This window comes from Dermacentor albipictus, chromosome 1 (assembly GCF_038994185.2).
Source record: "Dermacentor albipictus isolate Rhodes 1998 colony chromosome 1, USDA_Dalb.pri_finalv2, whole genome shotgun sequence".
Classification (NCBI taxonomy): domain Eukaryota; kingdom Metazoa; phylum Arthropoda; class Arachnida; order Ixodida; family Ixodidae; genus Dermacentor; species Dermacentor albipictus.
Window position 1 is genome coordinate 383,800,789 of NC_091821.1, and position 18,546 is coordinate 383,819,334.

At 47.1% G+C, this 18,546-nt stretch overlaps 1 protein-coding gene and 1 pseudogene across 4 annotated transcripts in view; one reads left to right on the plus strand and one right to left on the minus strand.

The window, feature by feature from the left end:
- Window positions 1-18,546, minus strand: part of LOC135900324 (kin of IRRE-like protein 3) — a 636,778-nt gene that overhangs the window by 545,702 nt on the left and 72,530 nt on the right. The gene's annotated exons all lie outside the window — the stretch shown is intronic.
- Window positions 868-1,042, plus strand: LOC135902493 (U2 spliceosomal RNA; annotated as a pseudogene).

Here is an 18,546-nt window from a genome sequence, read left to right on the forward strand (position 1 = left end):
GCCGAGAGGATTTAAAGCGTGGACATAAAACGCAGACGTGCGCCATCGATTGCAGAGACCGTTGGTTCGGGTTTTAACTCGCGTGTTCTTGAATGTTTTGCCATGTCGCGTTAGAAGGCTACTGTTATTTTCTTTATATACTTAATTTACTCTTTGGTCATGCAACCCTACATGAACATTTTGTTCATGCTACATAGGAAAGCTGGAGAGGGTTACATGTGTATAATGCGTCGAACGACCACAGATTTGTAAATAATGTACCTTCAATCGCGAGAGCTTTAAATGCAAGGGATTCGCGAAAAAAGAAAACAAATATCATATTTGATAAACTATGCCTCCCAAAAGTTAAAATTTCAACGACTACTTCCACTTGTGACTGTCGCACTGTATCCCTTAATTCCAGATCTACCTTTTAAGGTTCTGACGTCTTACGAGCCAAAACCAAGATTTTTTTTTATGAGGCACGCCGTAGCGAAGGAATCCGGATTACTTTTGACCGCCTGGATTTCTTTAACGTACACCCAATGCTCGGTAAACGGGCGTCTTTGCCTTTCACCCTCATCAAATTGCGATCACCGTGGCCTGGATTTCGTAACGCCCTTTTCGCTTTTTTTTCTTCTGTGTGTGTCGGCTCCAAATATATTTGAAAAAAATCACGAGCCATTGAACTCTGTGAAGGTGGATGACTAGAGCAGCTGTTTAGCATACGACACCGAGGTGATACAGAATTTTGAACATAGGCACGGACTCATTTACAGCGATATTTATATACATTCGCGTGGACGACGGGACCGCCACCACGGGAGAGCGGAAAGAAATAAAAAGCGCTTGGAACGCCGACAAAGAGAGAGCGGTGAGAACTCAGACATGGCCGACGCGGGTTAAAGTGTAGTATCTGTTCTTATCAGCTTAACACCTGATACGGGTTGTATTTGAAGCCAAGATATTAAGCTTGTTTTTGCAAGTTGGCAGAGTGCTTGAAGCCCGCTGCAGCTGCGCCGTGGGTCGGCCCGGTATTGCACTCGGGATCGGCCCACTGTTTTTGGACTACGGACATGGATCCGCTGAAAACTAGCCATATACAATTTCGCTGTAAAAAGAGCAATAGAGGGTGAGAGCACAGATGAAGGCCACAACATCGTACATTGTTATCGCAGTAACGTGCATAAGCGTCTGTACATTCATATTATTTCGCGATAGTTTCCAAACAGCGCAGTGCTTTCAATGTTGCTGCTCTTTGGGGTCGAGTCTAAAGACTATATCCACAGGAGCAAGCATATAGGTTCGAATCTGTAGCATAAATGATGTGAAAATGTGTACAGGTGGTGGATAATGCAATAAGGGATCAGTGCGCGCGTGCCATAAACTGCATTCTGGTGCACGCCTCTTCTATCGAGACCGAGCATTGCGCCCGTGTGCGCCCGTGTGCCTGCCCACACACCCGCTTTTTGCCGGCCCGCTGCCGAAGTCACGACGGTTGCAACATATTGGGCCAGGAGAGCGCTATCCTGTTCGGCCGGCGGAGTCCGCAGTGAATTGTGACATCAACAGAAGCCGACACCATGCATTCTCCTAGCGTAACATTCTGCAATCGTGGCGAATACGAGAGCAGGCTGGCAAAATGTGGGCGTATGGGCAGGCACACGAGCACGAAAGAAGGCGCATGCGCAATGACATGCCTCGACAGAAGGCGTCTGCTTCCTTAAAGGGCACTGAAATGAGGTTTGGCTCATGTTAGCCGATCCCGTGTCATCTTATCCCCGCCTGTACCTTGAACAAAGATTATCATATTTGATAAGAATCCATAATTGATACCGACGCGACATAGCTATCATGCATATATATTGGGTCGGGATAATTAATGCAGAGATTCTATTTCAATGCCGTTTCTTTTCTCGCTTCGTCAGTGTCCCGAACAAGCTATTCTTATAGCGCACATTATAATCGAGGTTGGGTGGCTATGAACGATGATTGATAAGAAAGCAATAGAATCGAGCGAAAAGAACCCTTACACTATATAAAACCGACCCCGACTTCGAGCTTGTCCACAGTGTGTGCACCTTGTATCCTTGTATACTGTCAAAAAAGCTCAAGAAATGCACCGTACTAGAGAACACAATGCAGTCGTACGGTTTTTCAGAAGATACAAAACGGCGAGAAGGTAAAAGAAATGAAAAAAAAAATTCTGGGGTTTTGTTTGTCAAAAATACCATCTGATTGTGAGGCACGCAATGTAGTGGGGAGTCCGGATTAATTTTCACCTTTCTGGGATTCATTAACCTGCTCGTATATCTAAGTACACGAGCGTTCTTGCATTCACCCCCATCAAAATGTGGCCACCACGACCGAGGTCGGACTCGTTGACCTCGAGCTAAGCAGAGCAATGCAACAGCCTCTAGGCTGTAGCGGCGGTTAATGCGAAGCACGTATACTTGAGATGTCAGGTGCGAAGTTGGCCTTAGACCGGCAGATCAAAGACTATAATACTGAAACTGCCTTTCTCTGGCAATGCATCCCGTTCAAAATCAGCCACTCACAGAAGTCAATATTTTATATGTCAACGTTTCGCGTATCGGCGTTCGGTATCGTACTACCAAGGCGAGAGAAACTGCAATGTATATGCTCCCTCCTTCCCCTCCCCCCCCCCCTTTTTTTTCTCATGTTTATAAAGCACCGCTAAAATGTCGCTTATCTGCGCATCAGATGTCTTGTTTTTCCTCGTTGCTTGTTTAAGGACAGACTCAGCTTACTTGTAGATTTTATTAACACTCGCTGGCTTGCCACACAGAGATACTGGGAGCCTGGCCTCACAGTTCATAGTCGCAGGACTTGAACTCTTCTGCAGCATCTGAAGGAGATAGACTTTAGCGTGCATGCTGCATCTTGTCCGGTGCGTGTGATTGATCTAAACTCTAGTCGTCACTCTCTCTCTTTTACTCCCTCATCCCCCTCCGCACGTGTAGGTTAGCAAACTGGATGAAGTCAAGTTAATCGACCAGCTTTTCCTTCGTCTGTTTATATTTATACTCGCTGCCTTACGCACCTCCTCCCCCTTTTCGCTATTTTTATCAGTTTTCTCTGCAGGCGTCTGACAAATGAATAAACATTTTACGCCAGCGCATCCACTGCTTCGCGAACAGCTCCAGCAGGCGACCCGCAGAAACTCATCGAAAGTTGAAACACGGGAAGAAAGAGCAGGGTTCTGGATCACAGCCTTCCAGAAGAAAGTATACAGATATAAAAGAAATGAAATAAAAATGAAATAAACGCGCAAGAGATCAAAGAATTCGGCCTCCACCACCTCCAGCGCACAATATTGACTCCGCGGGGCCCGTTCTTGTCTACAAAACTCGCTTCCTGGCCCCGTGTGGGGTTATAAAGTCAACGAGCATCATCGTAGCTCCGTCTGCCCCCTCACCACCCTCGCCACCCCTCTACCACTCATCAGAGCGCTTGAGAGAGCATACGTTGCCGGGGAAGGTTCGGATGAACCGTCCCTGTGTCTGCGGCCTGTACGCGCTGTGTGATGCCACTGCTGCGGGGGGTACAGGGCCTCACTGGCGGCGCACGAGCCATGCGGGGCTGTAGAAAGAGCGCGCCGCCGAAGGAAAACGGAAGCGTGTGAGCCCGCTACGCAGGAATTCCGGAGTCTTTCTCCTCCGGAACCGTCCTTTCTCACTTCCTCCTTTGTTTCCGACTTGCTTCCGGCCCCGCTACTTCTTCTTCTTCTTCCTCCCCTCCTCCTCCTCCTCCTCTGACGTTCATTTCCTTCCAGCATCAAACGCCTCGTTCACCTCGCCCGCTTTCTGCTATACTGCCTATACGCGCCGGCACCCTCTCCTACAACCCCCATGCCTAAAACGCAATTTGTATTTCTGTTCCTTGCCACGCTTTTTTTTTGTTCGCCTTTGCACCCAGTTTTAGGAGCCTCCGTTCCCGTTTCCATCCCGCCGTTCTCTCTCCTCTTATTGTCGCCGTCTTCTCGCGAATCCATTTTTCGTGAGTTATTACTCCTCAATCGTCTCTTCCCGCTGACTCGCTTTGTCCGCATTGTTCGACGAGGCGGGCAAACAGCCAAGCAGTAACTCCATTCTAAGTCTTCGTGATTTCGTCCTTTCTTCCACTTTCTTTCCTTTCCCGACTCGCGTGCCTTCATCAACAACTGCGAGCGCTTCATTTCTTTTTCTCCCCCCGTTTTTTTTTTCTTCTTTGTCGAAATTTACTTGCTGCTAATACGCCGTGTCTGCCTCGTTATAGTCGGCGCTGCTCCGAGCTTTTGCGTTGTCCTTCTTCTTATCCCTCACTTCTTCCAAGCCGGCTGAATACGCTGACTCAGCCGTAGTGCAGCTCCTCCTCGCGTTCGCTCCATCTCCTGCGAGAGAAACAATATCTGGCTGCTTTTGTTCGTGCGCGCGGCTCCCTTATTTCCAGCATCTACCGCAGTGGCGCGCTCTGTAAAACTTCGCACAAAAGAGGGTTCGCTATTCGTCTCTTCTTCGTTTTGAGGCACGCGACAAAGTCTTCTCCGCCGCGTGACCATTCGTTATAAAGTTCGTTTCTCAAGCACCCTCTTTCATCACGCTCCGAGCCTTTCTTTCTTTCTTTCCCTCTTTCTTTCTTTCTGTCTTTCTTTCTTTCTTTCTTTCTTCCTTCCTTTCATTTTTTTCTTTCTTTTCTTTTTTCGCCTGTGTGCTGTCATACTCGATTGCGTTCTTGTGTTCACGGTTTTGTCGCTAAGTGGCGCCTTTTTCTTCCTTGCTTGCTTCATTTCCTAAACTCTTTCAGCCCGCATTGTCTGCCCTGCTTCAAAAGAGTCAGCTCGATTTTGCGATTTTATCATTTCGGCCTTTGTTCCCTAAGTCTCCTCGCACTTATTACGGTGACTTCATGATTCACTTGAAGAGGTCTTCCTTTTTTTATTATTTTTTTTTGTGCCAGGTTTTCCTTGTCCTTGTCTCCAAGTCTCTTGCACAACTGCCACTCAAAGCACAAGCCTAGAGCAGCTCGCGGAGCTAGGCTCTCGATTTAGCTTCGCGAACTCGTTTTTAATCGTTGAAAGGCCGTTAGCTTGTGCCACTACGTGACACATGCTTTCTCATCTACGACTATGAGGAATTTATAAGCGAAGGTGGCAATAATCACACGTACTGTCGACGTTCTAGCATAAATACGCGTAGAGGTCTTCGAGAAATTTGCACCGAACAGCGGTCGCTCGCTCAAAGCGGTGGAGGACAACAAGTGCGAGGGCGAATCAGAAAGTGTTTGCTCCTATTTTTTATTAGCCAATATTAGGTACGTACAAGTAATTAGAAATATACGTATCGTTCTATGTACCTTACACTATATTCCCGTATAGTCCCCACACCGGTTTAGACATCTGTCTCACCGGAGCACTAAATTTGAGATGCACCTGTGGCAGAATTCGGCCGGCTCACTGTCGAACCACCGTCGGACTGCTGCCTTGGCTTCATCGCTGCACCTGAATCCCTGTCCTTACAGGAACTTCTTCAGTGGACCAAAAAGCTTTCGCCATACGTCGGCTGCATTTTCCTGTGTGTTTCGATTGGCGTTCGTCCCTTTCTTCATAGAAAACGAATCACACTTCGTTGCTTGTTCGCCTTGGACGTGTAAACCATAACCGCCATATTCTACAACTGACAGCAGCACCGTGCCGTGGAGCTATCGGCAGATAAGGCCGAGCCGGTTCAAGAAAGGTCCACCGCTGGGAATGGATATGGCGACTTCACATGTATCGCCGTAATTTGGCTAAAAAGAAAAAAAGGGGGCAAGGACTTTCTGATTCGCCCTCGTATGTTCACCCACGGATTCATGAATTCCTTAAACGCTTTGTATATTTGTAGAATGCACCTAGAATAACGTAGAATAACGTACTACTTACGTAGAAATGTCATACAAGAGCTACAAGGACAGTGTTTCAGTTGCACTGGATCAGGTACGTCCTGCGATGCATTTCTCCCTGCGTAAATTCTTGACTCGACGGTCCTTCAGGCTGTCCTTGTAAGAGCACCGACGTCAGCTTTCCGTCAACATCGAATATGTTAAGAAGCTGCGAGGAGCCCGTGTCGCGCGAAGAGATTACAAATGTACCGCGGTACTCAACAAACAGTGCGCAATTGCTGACGAATTGCCCTAAGATGGTGCCGATGCAATTCGTCACTGTTGCCTTCATCACGCAAACAGAGACTGATTTCTGAGGATTGGTTTCCCTATGTCTCTCATTGTCACTCATTGTTCTGGTGGCAACCTTCGACAATCATTAATCTTATCGAAGAAGCAAGTTAGGCGAATACCTGACATGCAAAGGAGCCCTCGTCAAATCTGAGCAAAATTCAGCCGATTTAGAGGCAAGTGCACAACATATTAAGGTCACTTATGGTTTATACATAGCATAGCTGTGGTGCGGCTTTAATGGAAACGGCTATTAGCGCTGTGTCTAAGCGCATTTGACATGGAAAGAATTTCATTTTTCACAACTACGCAAGGGCAAGTAGACTCCCCTCCCCCCCCCCTTTTTTTTATTTAACAGCTTAATATGCTACGGTCTATAGACTCACCGAAAAATGTGTGAGGTGTGGTCGGCGTCTGTATGCACAAAGTTTCATAAACGCAGATTTGAACACACTTTTTCGCGGAAAGCTGTACGTTAACTTGAAACTCACGTGCCAAAAACAAATATTCCCTCCAGACTCACAGCAGATACTTAGCGGTCAATTGTAACGAAATTTCCCCTAGGCTATAGTGGTCTTAAAGGGCCCCTCACCAGGTCTGGCCATTTTGAGTTGACAAGCGCAGAGCATATACATTGAGCGATAACAATCGTGTCTACAAAGTATTACATCGCTACGCGTCCCGGAAAGATCTGAAATTTCAATCCGAACGCCGTTTCCCTCTTCAACCACTGCCGCCGCGCTCCAAGCCGGACGGTGACGTAATCGTGCCCCTGCGCCTACGTAATCATGTCCGCAGTGTGACGTCGCTCGTGGTGACACGTGTCTTCGAGAATTATTCAAGACAACATCTGTTATCGGTGCGATCTGTTGCTTGAATTGACGAATTGAAGTTTAAAGAAATCCTAAAACACACAAACGGAATGTCTGCGTGTTTCCTTGTTTTTACTTCGCACCGAAGCAAGAGCGATTTATTTCCGCTTCGTCTGCTTGTTCCCATGCTCGTGCGGTAACGTGCGCAGGTACCGAAACTATGCCATTTTCTACCGTGTTCCAGCGCCTGATCACGCTCTGCTATCCGCTTGTTCCGCCTCAGTATTCCTTTAGCACTGCATTATACCACTAGTGATGTTTCCTTGTGCACAGCACGCAAGATCGTGCGCTGCGCGAACGAGACAACGGCTGTAGCGCCGAAAAAAAAGCGAGGAGCAAAAAAGAAAGAAAATGAAGGCGGTGCCTGTGACGTATGCGTCGCGCGATCCTCGAGGTCCGGCACGGGAGAACGCAGGGAAGGCATTTCGCTTGCGTAGGCTAGACGTGGCCAGTAGAGAGAGGGTCTTGCTTGGCAGTGGAGATGGACAGTGGACAGATGAAATCATGGGTTCGCGGCCCTGATATATTTATAACTCGGCTATTAATGAGCGGATCTGAAATATTTTTTGCGGCAGAACACTCCCTGTAGGACACATAACTTCCAGTGCATAGGCAAAGGTTGCTATGGGGCCTGGTGAAGGGCCCTTTAAGGGAGCGTCATACGCGCATACATACCAAGGAAGTGGTGGAAAAGCTGCAGGACTGGTAGTTGTCTAATACATTTATTGCCAGCCTCTAAACAGCGCTTATGCAGTTGGTGCGTCCACCTCATTTAATCTCCGATCTCAGCTAATGGTGGTTGGTCAATATGACGCACAGCCCCGCAAATCGCCTCCGAGATTTTCAACGTTCCGCGGGCGCATTGTATATTCTCGAAGGTTGTGTGAAGGAACCGTGCTGGATCTCAACGTTTTATTTCTCATCGCTTTTCTTTTTTTCCAGTTTCATTACCAGAAACCCCTATTCTTTGTTAGCTTTTCACGACGCACCCACTCGTATTTGAAACGCAATTTGCAGAGAGATCCCTTTACACCAGCACTATCTGAAGCTATAGGCTTTTTACGTGGTCTGAAAATAGACATAAGAAAGAAACGATGATGACGCGACGTAGTGTTGGGATAACATGGCACTAGTCGTTGAGTTTATAGCGCGATACGCGATGCCTATAGCTATTTGCTTAATAGCGCCATCTCGTACAACATGAGGAATGAATCTAGAAATGCGATAAAGGCATGTCCTCAAAGAGGGACGCGGGGAAAAAAAAATCAGGAAGTGGGCAACAGCGAGTGCAGAGGAAAGAGAGCTCTGTTGTCTACTTCTCTTTTATTCTTTTTCTAAGGCAATCAGTAACGGTAGCGAAAATATGGAGGAGGAACAGATTAGAGACTTGAAATACTGCGTAACTCAAGCAGTCACTTTATGGTTATATCAAAGCCATTAGAGGGCTATGTGTCGGTGGATCATTCTGCACTGGCCCACTGCAAATAACTTGCCAGCAAATGAGAAATGCCGGGAAAGGTCAGGGCTGGAGATAACTTTCGACACACACCAGTGCACAACGAAAAAATAGTCTTCTTTATATCGTTTTCTTGCTTTCTTTTGGCAAAATCCTAAGCATCGTTTTGACCAGACCCGTTTCTTTTCGCGGCGTATGAAAATCTGCTCATAACGTGGAATCTACTCAATTCGGGAGGGGGGGGAAACGCCCTCCTCCCCCTAAATTAAGCGGCATACCCCCATCCTCCCCCCGGCCACGCCACCACTCCTAAAGAGCCGCCAAATCAACCTTGAGATTTGACAGCTATTCGGCGGCCAATAGTGGGCTGCTGTTACAGTATTACTATGGCTGAGGCATAGACGCGATCGCTGATCGGGTCAAGGAAAAGAACACTGAATTCAGGGCGTGAAACAGATTAATATTACCACAGCTAAAAGATGGCGGAATGTTTTCGCTTTTCTCATTATTTCGATGTTCCTTTCGAAATCTGAAGGTGCTGCCACTAGAAAGGCCCCACTGATATTTTTTCAACGACCTGAGTTTCATAATCGTCCATAAAAATTTCAATCAAACCCTGCATTGCCCGTTGAACCTATAAGCAATATTAATGTCACCGGTTATCTCGTGTGGTTTTTCCCCTAGTTATAGAGTACTTTTCGTGGAAAAGCGGCAACAGGAAACAGCAGTCGCAAGAAATTGAAAAAAAAAAATTATGCGACCTACTAAGGGAGAGAGCCGAGGCAACAGCCAAACAGGAAGGAAAAGCAAAAATGAACAAATTCAGCCGTTGTTTAAAAAAATATTTATGAATGAGAATCTTTTTATTTAAAAAGGAAGTAGAGACAACGCCGCCGGAAGTGGAGAATGATTCCGTGGGTTTTGAATGGCGCATTTACAGTTATCAGTCGAGCCGCCCGACGTAGGCACTTATTTGCTGTGCTTATGTGAGTGTTTTTCTAGCCTTCCACGGTGGGCGCAATACGTCTATAGAACCACAGCGTCCTGAGCTCTACGCATTTGTACGGGACTAGCGGCCACGCATCATTACGCAACTTCCCAAATAACAATACGAGTCGGTTTTGGCATAGAGTTTCCTACAGTGTACTAAAGGGAACTCTGGCGCTTCAATCGTTGAGCCACCATGGGAATGGTGGGGAGAACATCGATTTGTCTGATCTTCGTGTGTGTGGATTCGTTTATTACTCTTTGTATGCGTTCATTGTAGTAAATTTCAGAGCAATATATACTTTTCTAAGTGCAGAAGGCGCTGCAAACACAAGCAATCGCTTCTAATTGCCGTGGTTCAGCTTGTCGAGGTGGCCAAATCTAAACGCGCCTAGCGCCTCAAGGCACTGGCACTCCCGCGATAAATTCATAGAGGTCCTGTATTCGAATCCTGCAGTCAGACAATTTTAATAATGTTTATTTAATTAGTTACTGCGCAGTGCATTGTTCAAAATGACGAGTTTGCAAAGCTATATAAAGCCGGAAGAACGAAGTTTAGGCAAATCCATGTACTTCGCATAATTCCCATGCTGTCTCAACCGCTCTCATTGCAGCTCCCTTAGACACTGCCGCCAGAGTTCTCTCTAGTAATTATTGTATGAAACTCTATGGGCTTTGGTACTTCACTTTGTAGAGCAGTAAAGGAGGGACCCAAAAGAACTGTGATTGTTCCGCAAATATATCTTTCACTATAGTTCATCCGGAGCTCCATCAGAAGAAAACACTAGTAGAAACCTTCATTTTAAGCTTTCGCTTGTTTACTTGTTCTTGGCCGTGTCCTTCCTGCGCCTCTTTCCTGCACGAGTCAATTTGATGTGGTTCCTGGTTTGCCAAGTAAAACAGAGGTGTATATCACAGGCGCACTTGTCAGATACACCTTATTTCATTTCAGTTTTGCGGGTTTACGCGCCTTTATAACTAGCGGTGGGAATTATTAACGTTTGTACTAGGAAAAGTAGACCCGTCCCTCATTTGCATAGGAAAATTACCTTGGGGGCTGCCCCTCGCCCCCTCTTCCCGAAAAAAATAAAAATCCTGGGTACGTGCCTGGGTACCGGGATATGTAGATCGCAGTCTACAGACTACGAACCGTTAATTATGAACGATGAGGCCCACAGGCCACTTATGCAATTTTTTGAGCAGCATGAGCCGTGTGGCGACTGGTCAGGGCCACTATCTTGTAAGCGTTCGGAAAGTAGACGTTCGGTTTCGCCTCACGCGATGGGCTATATTGGCCTAGGCCGCGATATCGGCACGGCTTGGACGATCGCACGAGGCGGAACCGAAGGTCGGCTTTTCGAACGCGTACAAGATAGCGGCCCAAGTCACCAGTAGTGTCCCCTTTTGCCATGGAGCCACTTAATTGTGTGCGGCATGATTCTAAATATGTGAATTTAAAAATTTTATTTCATTTTTCTCGTAGGAGTTCTTTAAATATCCTGGAAACGCCCCCCCCCCCCCCTTTCAGCTAGCGGCCTTAAGGTTTCCACTAAAGCGCTTTTACGACCTTGACAACCACCTACAGAAGCCATTCTCAAAAATATACTGTTTATACTCTGATGTGAATCCAATAGGGAATAAATCAACTACTCGGCTATCATAAAGACGCTTTTTAAGCTGGAGAGATGTATCTTTGTTAGCGTCTCAGCCGCGAAGCAGGTTTCATCTGCATTTAACTATACTTGCCACGTTCCCAAGCACGTCTTGTCAATCTCTTTTGTTGCGTAACCATGTGTTTTAGGACCGTTCAGTAAAGGTTAATCGGTAGCCAGACGGATTCTGGTTAACCTCTTTCTCTTTCAATCTAATGCTCCTATCTCCCTCCCTCTCTCTCCTTTACACGTGTCTTTTTTTACCCTTAAGTCGCTGTCAACGACCTGCAGTGTGCTTTCAGTGTGTTTGAGAATCGTAACCCTATGGTATACCTGTCTCTACAAACGTCAGTGCTTTTGCTCCGCCGATCGCGTTTCCTTCTCCCTATTTTTTTCCCTCTTTAATTATGTCTCTCTTATTTGCCTAAATTATTTCTGCCACTTATAGCACGTTACGGGTAGCGGCACTCAACTTCCCGCAGCAGTGATGCCTTCGTCACGCCCGTTTTTCAACGCGCGGGCAATATAAACAAAGCTATGAACATTTCCCTATAATCTTCTTTTTCGCTCCAGCACCGCATCCCTTAGTTGAGCTCTGTTTTGTCGTTGCGACCTCTCCGCGTGGGACAAAGCGACTCGGTGCACCCATCTGGGCTGTTTCTCAGAGACTCGCGTTCGCCCAGCGAGATTTCTCTCTTTTCGCTTCTGCTGTCTCTCACCTGTTGGCCGATTCGTGTCGCAAATTTCGTTCTCGTTTCGTTTGTCCCCCTGCGTCCCGCGCTCACACCGCGCCTCCGCCCGCACATATGTGACGTTGCGGGGCACGTGCGATCGCCGAGGAAAGCAGAGCGCGTGTTGCCACACGGTTCACGAGCCGCGCATCTCGTCGAAATTCAATTTCGGGCCCACAGTTCGAGATTCCGTTCGCGCCGAGCGCGCAACAGGAGCCTTTGTGTACGTGTGTGCGCGCGTGCCACCCTATGGGGCTGCAGCCAGCAGCAACAGCCAGCGCAGCGGTGACCTGGAATTCGGCTTGGCAGGGTCACCGGAGTTCGCATTAGCATATTTCAAATGTATAGCAGTCGGAGCGTGCGCGACGCTCTTCCTGCTGTTTCGGTTGTTTCCTTCCTTTTGCGGGGCCGCCTCTCTCTTCCGAAGGGTTGCGGTATTTTGATCGATCTGTCGCCGTCGTTTCCGACCCGGCGCGAATACGTCGCCAAGTGGGACCAGGTGTAAACACCGGTCGCGCGTCGCTGGGCGTTCTCGTTGCTTCTCGTTCACCTTTCAAGTTTCAGTCGGGCTTGTCATAGTGACAGCCAGACGCCTACGGCCAGAATGTATGAAACTCTACTGACAGAATTTCCCTACATGCCGCCTCTTCCGGTGAAAGTGGTGCAAGCGAAGGGAGCATTAAATACACGGAAGTCCAGCAGCACTACCAGGAAGGAAAGGAGGGATGTAAACTAACTACTGAAGTACTTAAGAAAATATTTTTTCTTTTTAAGTTACTCCGTAAGTGCGAGCATACACCTTCTAATTCTCGCTCCTTTAAATAGAAAGCTATGAATATGCTGAATTTCACAAACCAGAGGTTTATTAGGCTGTGTTCCTTAGAAAACCATAATTTACCATCGAATGCACAGTGTAAGTTCTTATTAATTGAGCCTCACATGGGCGGCCTAAAAGGCACTATTTGTCGCCTTAAGTTACAGTTTTAGTCCCACTTATAGGCACGTAAAAAAGTATTTTTTTTAGTTCCTAAGCATCTGGTCTGCACTCATCATTTAGCAATTGGTGAGGTATTCAACAGGGCCCAACGATAGCCCATCACCCACACGACGCACTTAATGCAAGATAACTTTTATGAATACACGCCTTCCTGTTCGCATCTTAGTGCGAGAAAATTAAGTACTGCGTTGGTGGAATGCCTGATATTGAAAATGAACGGATCAGTAGTGAGTGCAATTTACCGCTGTCTAATAAGCTCGACCACGAGTCATGCCTAACGGGTACTCACGAGAGTGCCAAGTTACATTGAAGCATGGCTGAGGCAACCAAGACTGCAGATAAATAGAAAAGAGGTAGAGTAGCCTGGAGCGCATTTTCGGGGCGCCAAACCGATAGCGTTGATTGCGCCATGGTTCGCCGTGGCCTCAGCAAAGCCAGGCCACTGGGCGCAATGAAAAAAAAAAGAATAAAGAAACAGCTTTCGCGACCACAGCTCCCAAAAAGTTTATAACATACGTGCACAGCGACGACGCACAAGAAAATGTGATAACATTCTGTTCGACGTGGAATAAAAAGTTGCTAAAACACTATGAGAGTATTGAAATTCGGATCTATGACCTCGAAATGGTTCTTTTCACCGTTATTTTGTTTGTAGCTCGTAACCATTGTGCCTTATATATGCTGTGGCAGGCGTGTTGCCCCTCTCGGTAACAGTTGTCAGCTCGCTCCCTCCCTGTTTCCTTTGTGTGCTTGTATGTATATGTTTCCATATCTATGCTCTACCGTCTGTGGCTAGGCGTTGCCTTTACAAACGCCTATGCTTTCCTCATAGGAATGGCCAACAGCCCCACGTGCGACACATGTAACATCGACGAGACGCTCGCACACATTATCTGCGTCTGCCCGCGATACAGTGCTGAGAGACAAGTGTTGTGCAGAGTACTGGACCAGTTGGACAATCGTACACTTTCAGAACTAAAAGCTTTAGGCCAATGCTCCGAAAGAACATTCGCGTTGAAGGCCTTACTCGCGCTAGTAAGGTTCTTGCGGTCCACGGGGCTTCACGACAGACTCTAAGAATGCCGCCCCTATACCGCTCTGTAGTGTACGCGCTTTGTTCGTGCTTGTCTCCCTTTCTTTCTATCTCCCCCTTCTACTCTGTTTCTCTTTTTATCCCTCTTAACCCTTCCCCCTGCGCAGTGTAGCCAACCGGAACTACCTCTGGTTAACCTCCCTGCCTTTCTCTGCATTATTTTCTCTCTCTCTCTAATAATAATAATAATAATAATAATAATAATAATAATAATAATAATAATATATACTGTGGCGCAGCCAGAATATTATTCTTTGTTTTCGGATAGGGGAAGCGGGGAGACACGCATTTGACCGAGGACAGGGACCGGCAGAAAGTGGGGAGATGGGGCTGGACAGGCCACATGCTAACAGAGAAATTTCATGAAGGGGTGGGAGGGGGGGGGGGAGGCACCTACAAAGTGTGTCACCATTGGCCATATCTCCATCTTCAAGTTTCGGTGTCTCAATTTTAGCAATGCTGATCTTCAAGTTTCGGTGTCTCCAGAATTTCAGCAATGCTGATTTCTTGACAGTAAAACATTCACTCGGTGCGTTTCAGCAGACAATGCTAAAACTCGCCAAAGACATTTACATATTTACGTTTCCTGAAAATATTCTGTTCCTGGAAGTGGCTGCACAATATATTCTAGTTGTTTCTCTTCACAAGCATTACATTTTCTCGTTTCATCCTCTAAGTTCTTAACTGGAGGAAGCGGGACTTGCTCGTAGTGAAAGTTCTGTAAGTTGAGCAGCCCATTAAACTTAAGCGTATAACAACCGCTTTAGGCGCTGTTTCTGCAATACGGCACAACATGATCAAGCCCCTGAACTAGAGGCACTACGGATAACCTAGGTGTTCAAAAGCACGTTTTATGCATCTCAAGATACTCGGTTAGACGTGCTCTAATATATTGCGTTGAAGTGGATTAGAAAAAGCGCTATAAGGAAGCAGACGTCTAGGTGGTTGCCGGCGGAACCAGAATTTGGTCAAGTGAGCGGGTTTTCTTTTAGGTAGCAGCTCGTACTGCACGACAAATTTCTAGAACGACAGGGTGCGTCGCACGGGAAATATTTCTTTGTAATTTCGACACCAATATTACGCCGACACCGATAGTGTTCCTCAGATTCCAGGCGTAGAGCCCATACCTTTTTTAATTAAGACGCTATGGGAATCGCAGAAAAATTTAGAATTCTTCATCTGTACGAATCTATAGCCCGTTTTGAACCACGTCTTATAAACGGAAAACTTGTGAAAACTAATCTGAGAGCGCGAATGATTGTATTTCTGGCCAGAATGTACAAACCGAATGCCTAAGTTAAGAAGTGAGAACAACCAGGTATAACGAACACCGTTAACTTTTCGGCGCGTAAGTACGGCACAGGGATTTTCGAATTTCAGCGCAAGGAGCTGTGATGAAGTTAGTTCGTTCACAACGCACTTGAAAGCGCTACCGTGGCGGTGCGCGCGCACTGGCCATATCAGGACACAGCCAAACGCCTTCAAAACCAAGTGGCAGGCACCTCCAAAATCCTTCATAATACAAGTCACTTCATCGTAAAGATCGCGCATCGCACTGCTGGCACTAGAGCTTGCTGAGCATGTTCAGCAAAGGGAAACCTTTATTTAGCAAGAATCCAGGAGAGACGTAGAGAAATAAACCCCCTATGTATTATAATATTTTTTTCGCAGAATTCATATCACGTAATGTGTGACTGCAGCCGACTTTTCGCACCGAGGCAGACAGCATGCTCCGTGGGAAAACGCGGCAGCGAAGCAAGTTAATTCTTCAGATCGTCGACAATACCGCTGTCGCCTCCTTGGCCATGATAACTTCTGGTTAACCTCCCTGCCTTCTGCTTTTCTCTCTCCCTTGGTCCGCCCCTTTTGAACTTCGTTCATACGGGCTCTTCATCGCTGTTGCATTCGCTGACATTCGCGTCCCTTCCGCCCTATATATGGCTTTGAAGACGCCGTCGGTCGTCAGTTCCGTTTACGTCATCCCGCCGTGAACAGCAGGGGCGCGTTCCTCAGCCTTAATGGCGCCCGCTGCTGCGTTACTAGCTGAGCGATTCCTGTGGCAATGCAGCGGGACCGACTGTAGAAATCGCTGACGTCGGCACGTTCGTCAACTGCGTCGCCAGCGCTGCCGTTAGCGCTAGTGCGGAAAGCAGCTCAGTAGCGTCCGCGGAGAGCAGTGGCGGCACTGAATCCACGGCGTTCGTTGTAAGGCAACAAATTAGTCATAGGGGACGCCTGATATCCTTCGTTGTACCGGCGAATTCGTTGTAGTGGTCTTCGTTGAAGAGGCGCGCACAGCGGAATGGAATCACAAAGGTATTAATTAGGCTTTGACGTCACCAGTCCTTCGTTAAATAGGTAATTTTGTCGTAGAGGTGTGCGTGGTACAGGTTTTCAACGGTGATTTGTCGCTTGCGCACGCTTTCTTATTCTTTTCTTTTTTTTTCAAAACGAGAAAAACGCCCACGCGAGAAGGAACGCACGTTACCTGGATTTTTTTCGACGATGCTATAAAATTTTCACGTGGTGGAAAAAAAATTAACGTTTGCGAATATGGGTAATAGCTTTAACTAGTTAGCTAACTGCGTGAAAAAGTAAGCACATTCATTGTTGCGCAGGGCCAGAGCAAACACCACTGCATAACCTTTATACGCGAAGATTGCAGTGGTATATAGTTTTAAGGTCCTCGCTGACGTTAACTGTGAAACCCTGTATCAGCAGAAACCGTCGTGTTTGTGTCTGTCAAAGCTGAGTGAACACGATCAACGGAATCCTTTCTACATCGTTACATGCACAAAGCAGTCCACCTAGCAACTACTCCCCGTACAATGCGCACGTAGCCTCTGAAATAAAACCTAGATTTAAGCATGCCAACGTGTACAACCTGCACACGCAAGTAGCAATAGGCTGTGGCGAACTACACCGCTCGAACTTAAAAAAATTATAACCATTCCACTCTGTGAACATGGAACGGCAGCGAAAGCTGACGAAAGTCAAAGCTCTTAAACGAAAGGCAGAGTACTTTCGCTGCCATTTCATCTTCACAGAGTGGAATGGTCGTCATTTTTTGCGTTGCAAGTTGGGCATCGTTGCTCGTTCGGAGGTGCCCGGGCTCGCAATTGTCGTTTTCGTTCAGCATCGCGGGAACGTTCTTCGTCGGTGGTCGTTTCGCGCCGGCGCCGTTTACATTCTCGTTGCTGTTGCCACCGGTGCTCCTGGTACGCATCTTGTTCTTCGGGCGTGCGAATTCCACGCGTCCGCCCCATCGATAACGCAGCTGTTTTTAGCGCCGATACCTCTCCTGCTTATATACTGCGGTAACTTTGACGTCACGCTCTTGCTGACGGCGAGCGTTCCAATCTGTTTCGCATTGTGACATTTGCACCGCCGCACTACACCCTTATGGGTATTTTGGAAATCGCTAAGCCCGTTTTTGTTGCCGGACGCCAAAAAAGCTACGGAAAGTTAGTCACATACAGCTTTCGCTGTAAAACTTGCAGTCATAGTAGCTCGATAAGTGTTGGAAGGCGTACTGAAGGCACACGATTGTCGATCACTCGTTGGCCATGGCAACAGGGTTTTATTCACAAAACCATCATTGGTCCATCAGAATGCGGGCATATTTTGGCTCTGACCTTTAGCCTACAAATATATATCATTATTGTGACACAATACTGGCAGGTCACCGATGTGATCCTTTTACTTTATGCACGAGCAAACTGCACCCTGCTGTCTGACTATTCCGAAGAAGTCCGTCTAAGTGATATCGTATACAAATCGTTAACAAGCTGCGTACGAGCTGTGCTACGGGTTATCGTTCCGGCAAAGCGGCGGACTTGAAGGGAAAATCGAATTATTCTTTGCGTCTGTCTGAAGCAAAGCCGAGTACCGAACACTGAACTAGCACTACGCGTCCCTAGTGATCTGCTCCGATATCTTGCACAATGCGTGGTAGCATTATTCAAACAGGGATCAACTACATTACTCTCGGTTTATATATAACATACCGCGCTTGATGCGGTATCGATAACTGTATTTCGTGGAATGGGAGCGGTTCACATGCGTTAAAGGGCTCAACGTCACCAAGAAAGCAGCAGAAAGACGAGTTGAAAGGAAAAACACAAGATAATGTTCTGCTTTCACAAAAGAGATGTATGCATGCTGTGGAAGGGAATACCGAGAGGCTATGGAGAGCAACCGCACCGCGACGGGCGGCCATAGCTAACAGTGAAGGCGCAGGGTTTAATTACGGCAGGGTACAAAGAACGTGAACGTTATTACATTGTTCTACGAGTAAGACGGCAGGGCCTTCTGTGTACGACGATGAAGACGTTCGCAGACACACATAGGGAGGACGCTGTAGAAGAGAAACATACTCTCGCTTCAAGTACAGCCCCTCTGCCCATACGGGCTTTATAGTTCCACACGGAGGGGACCAAATAGTTATTTGTAATGTTGGAATAAATAACTTCATGCGGAGAATTTCTCACAGGGGACCGGGAAACCAAACAACGGGCTGAACAGCGTGGGATCGCAAAATTTTGCTCTATGTCTTTCTGCGTGTCCTTA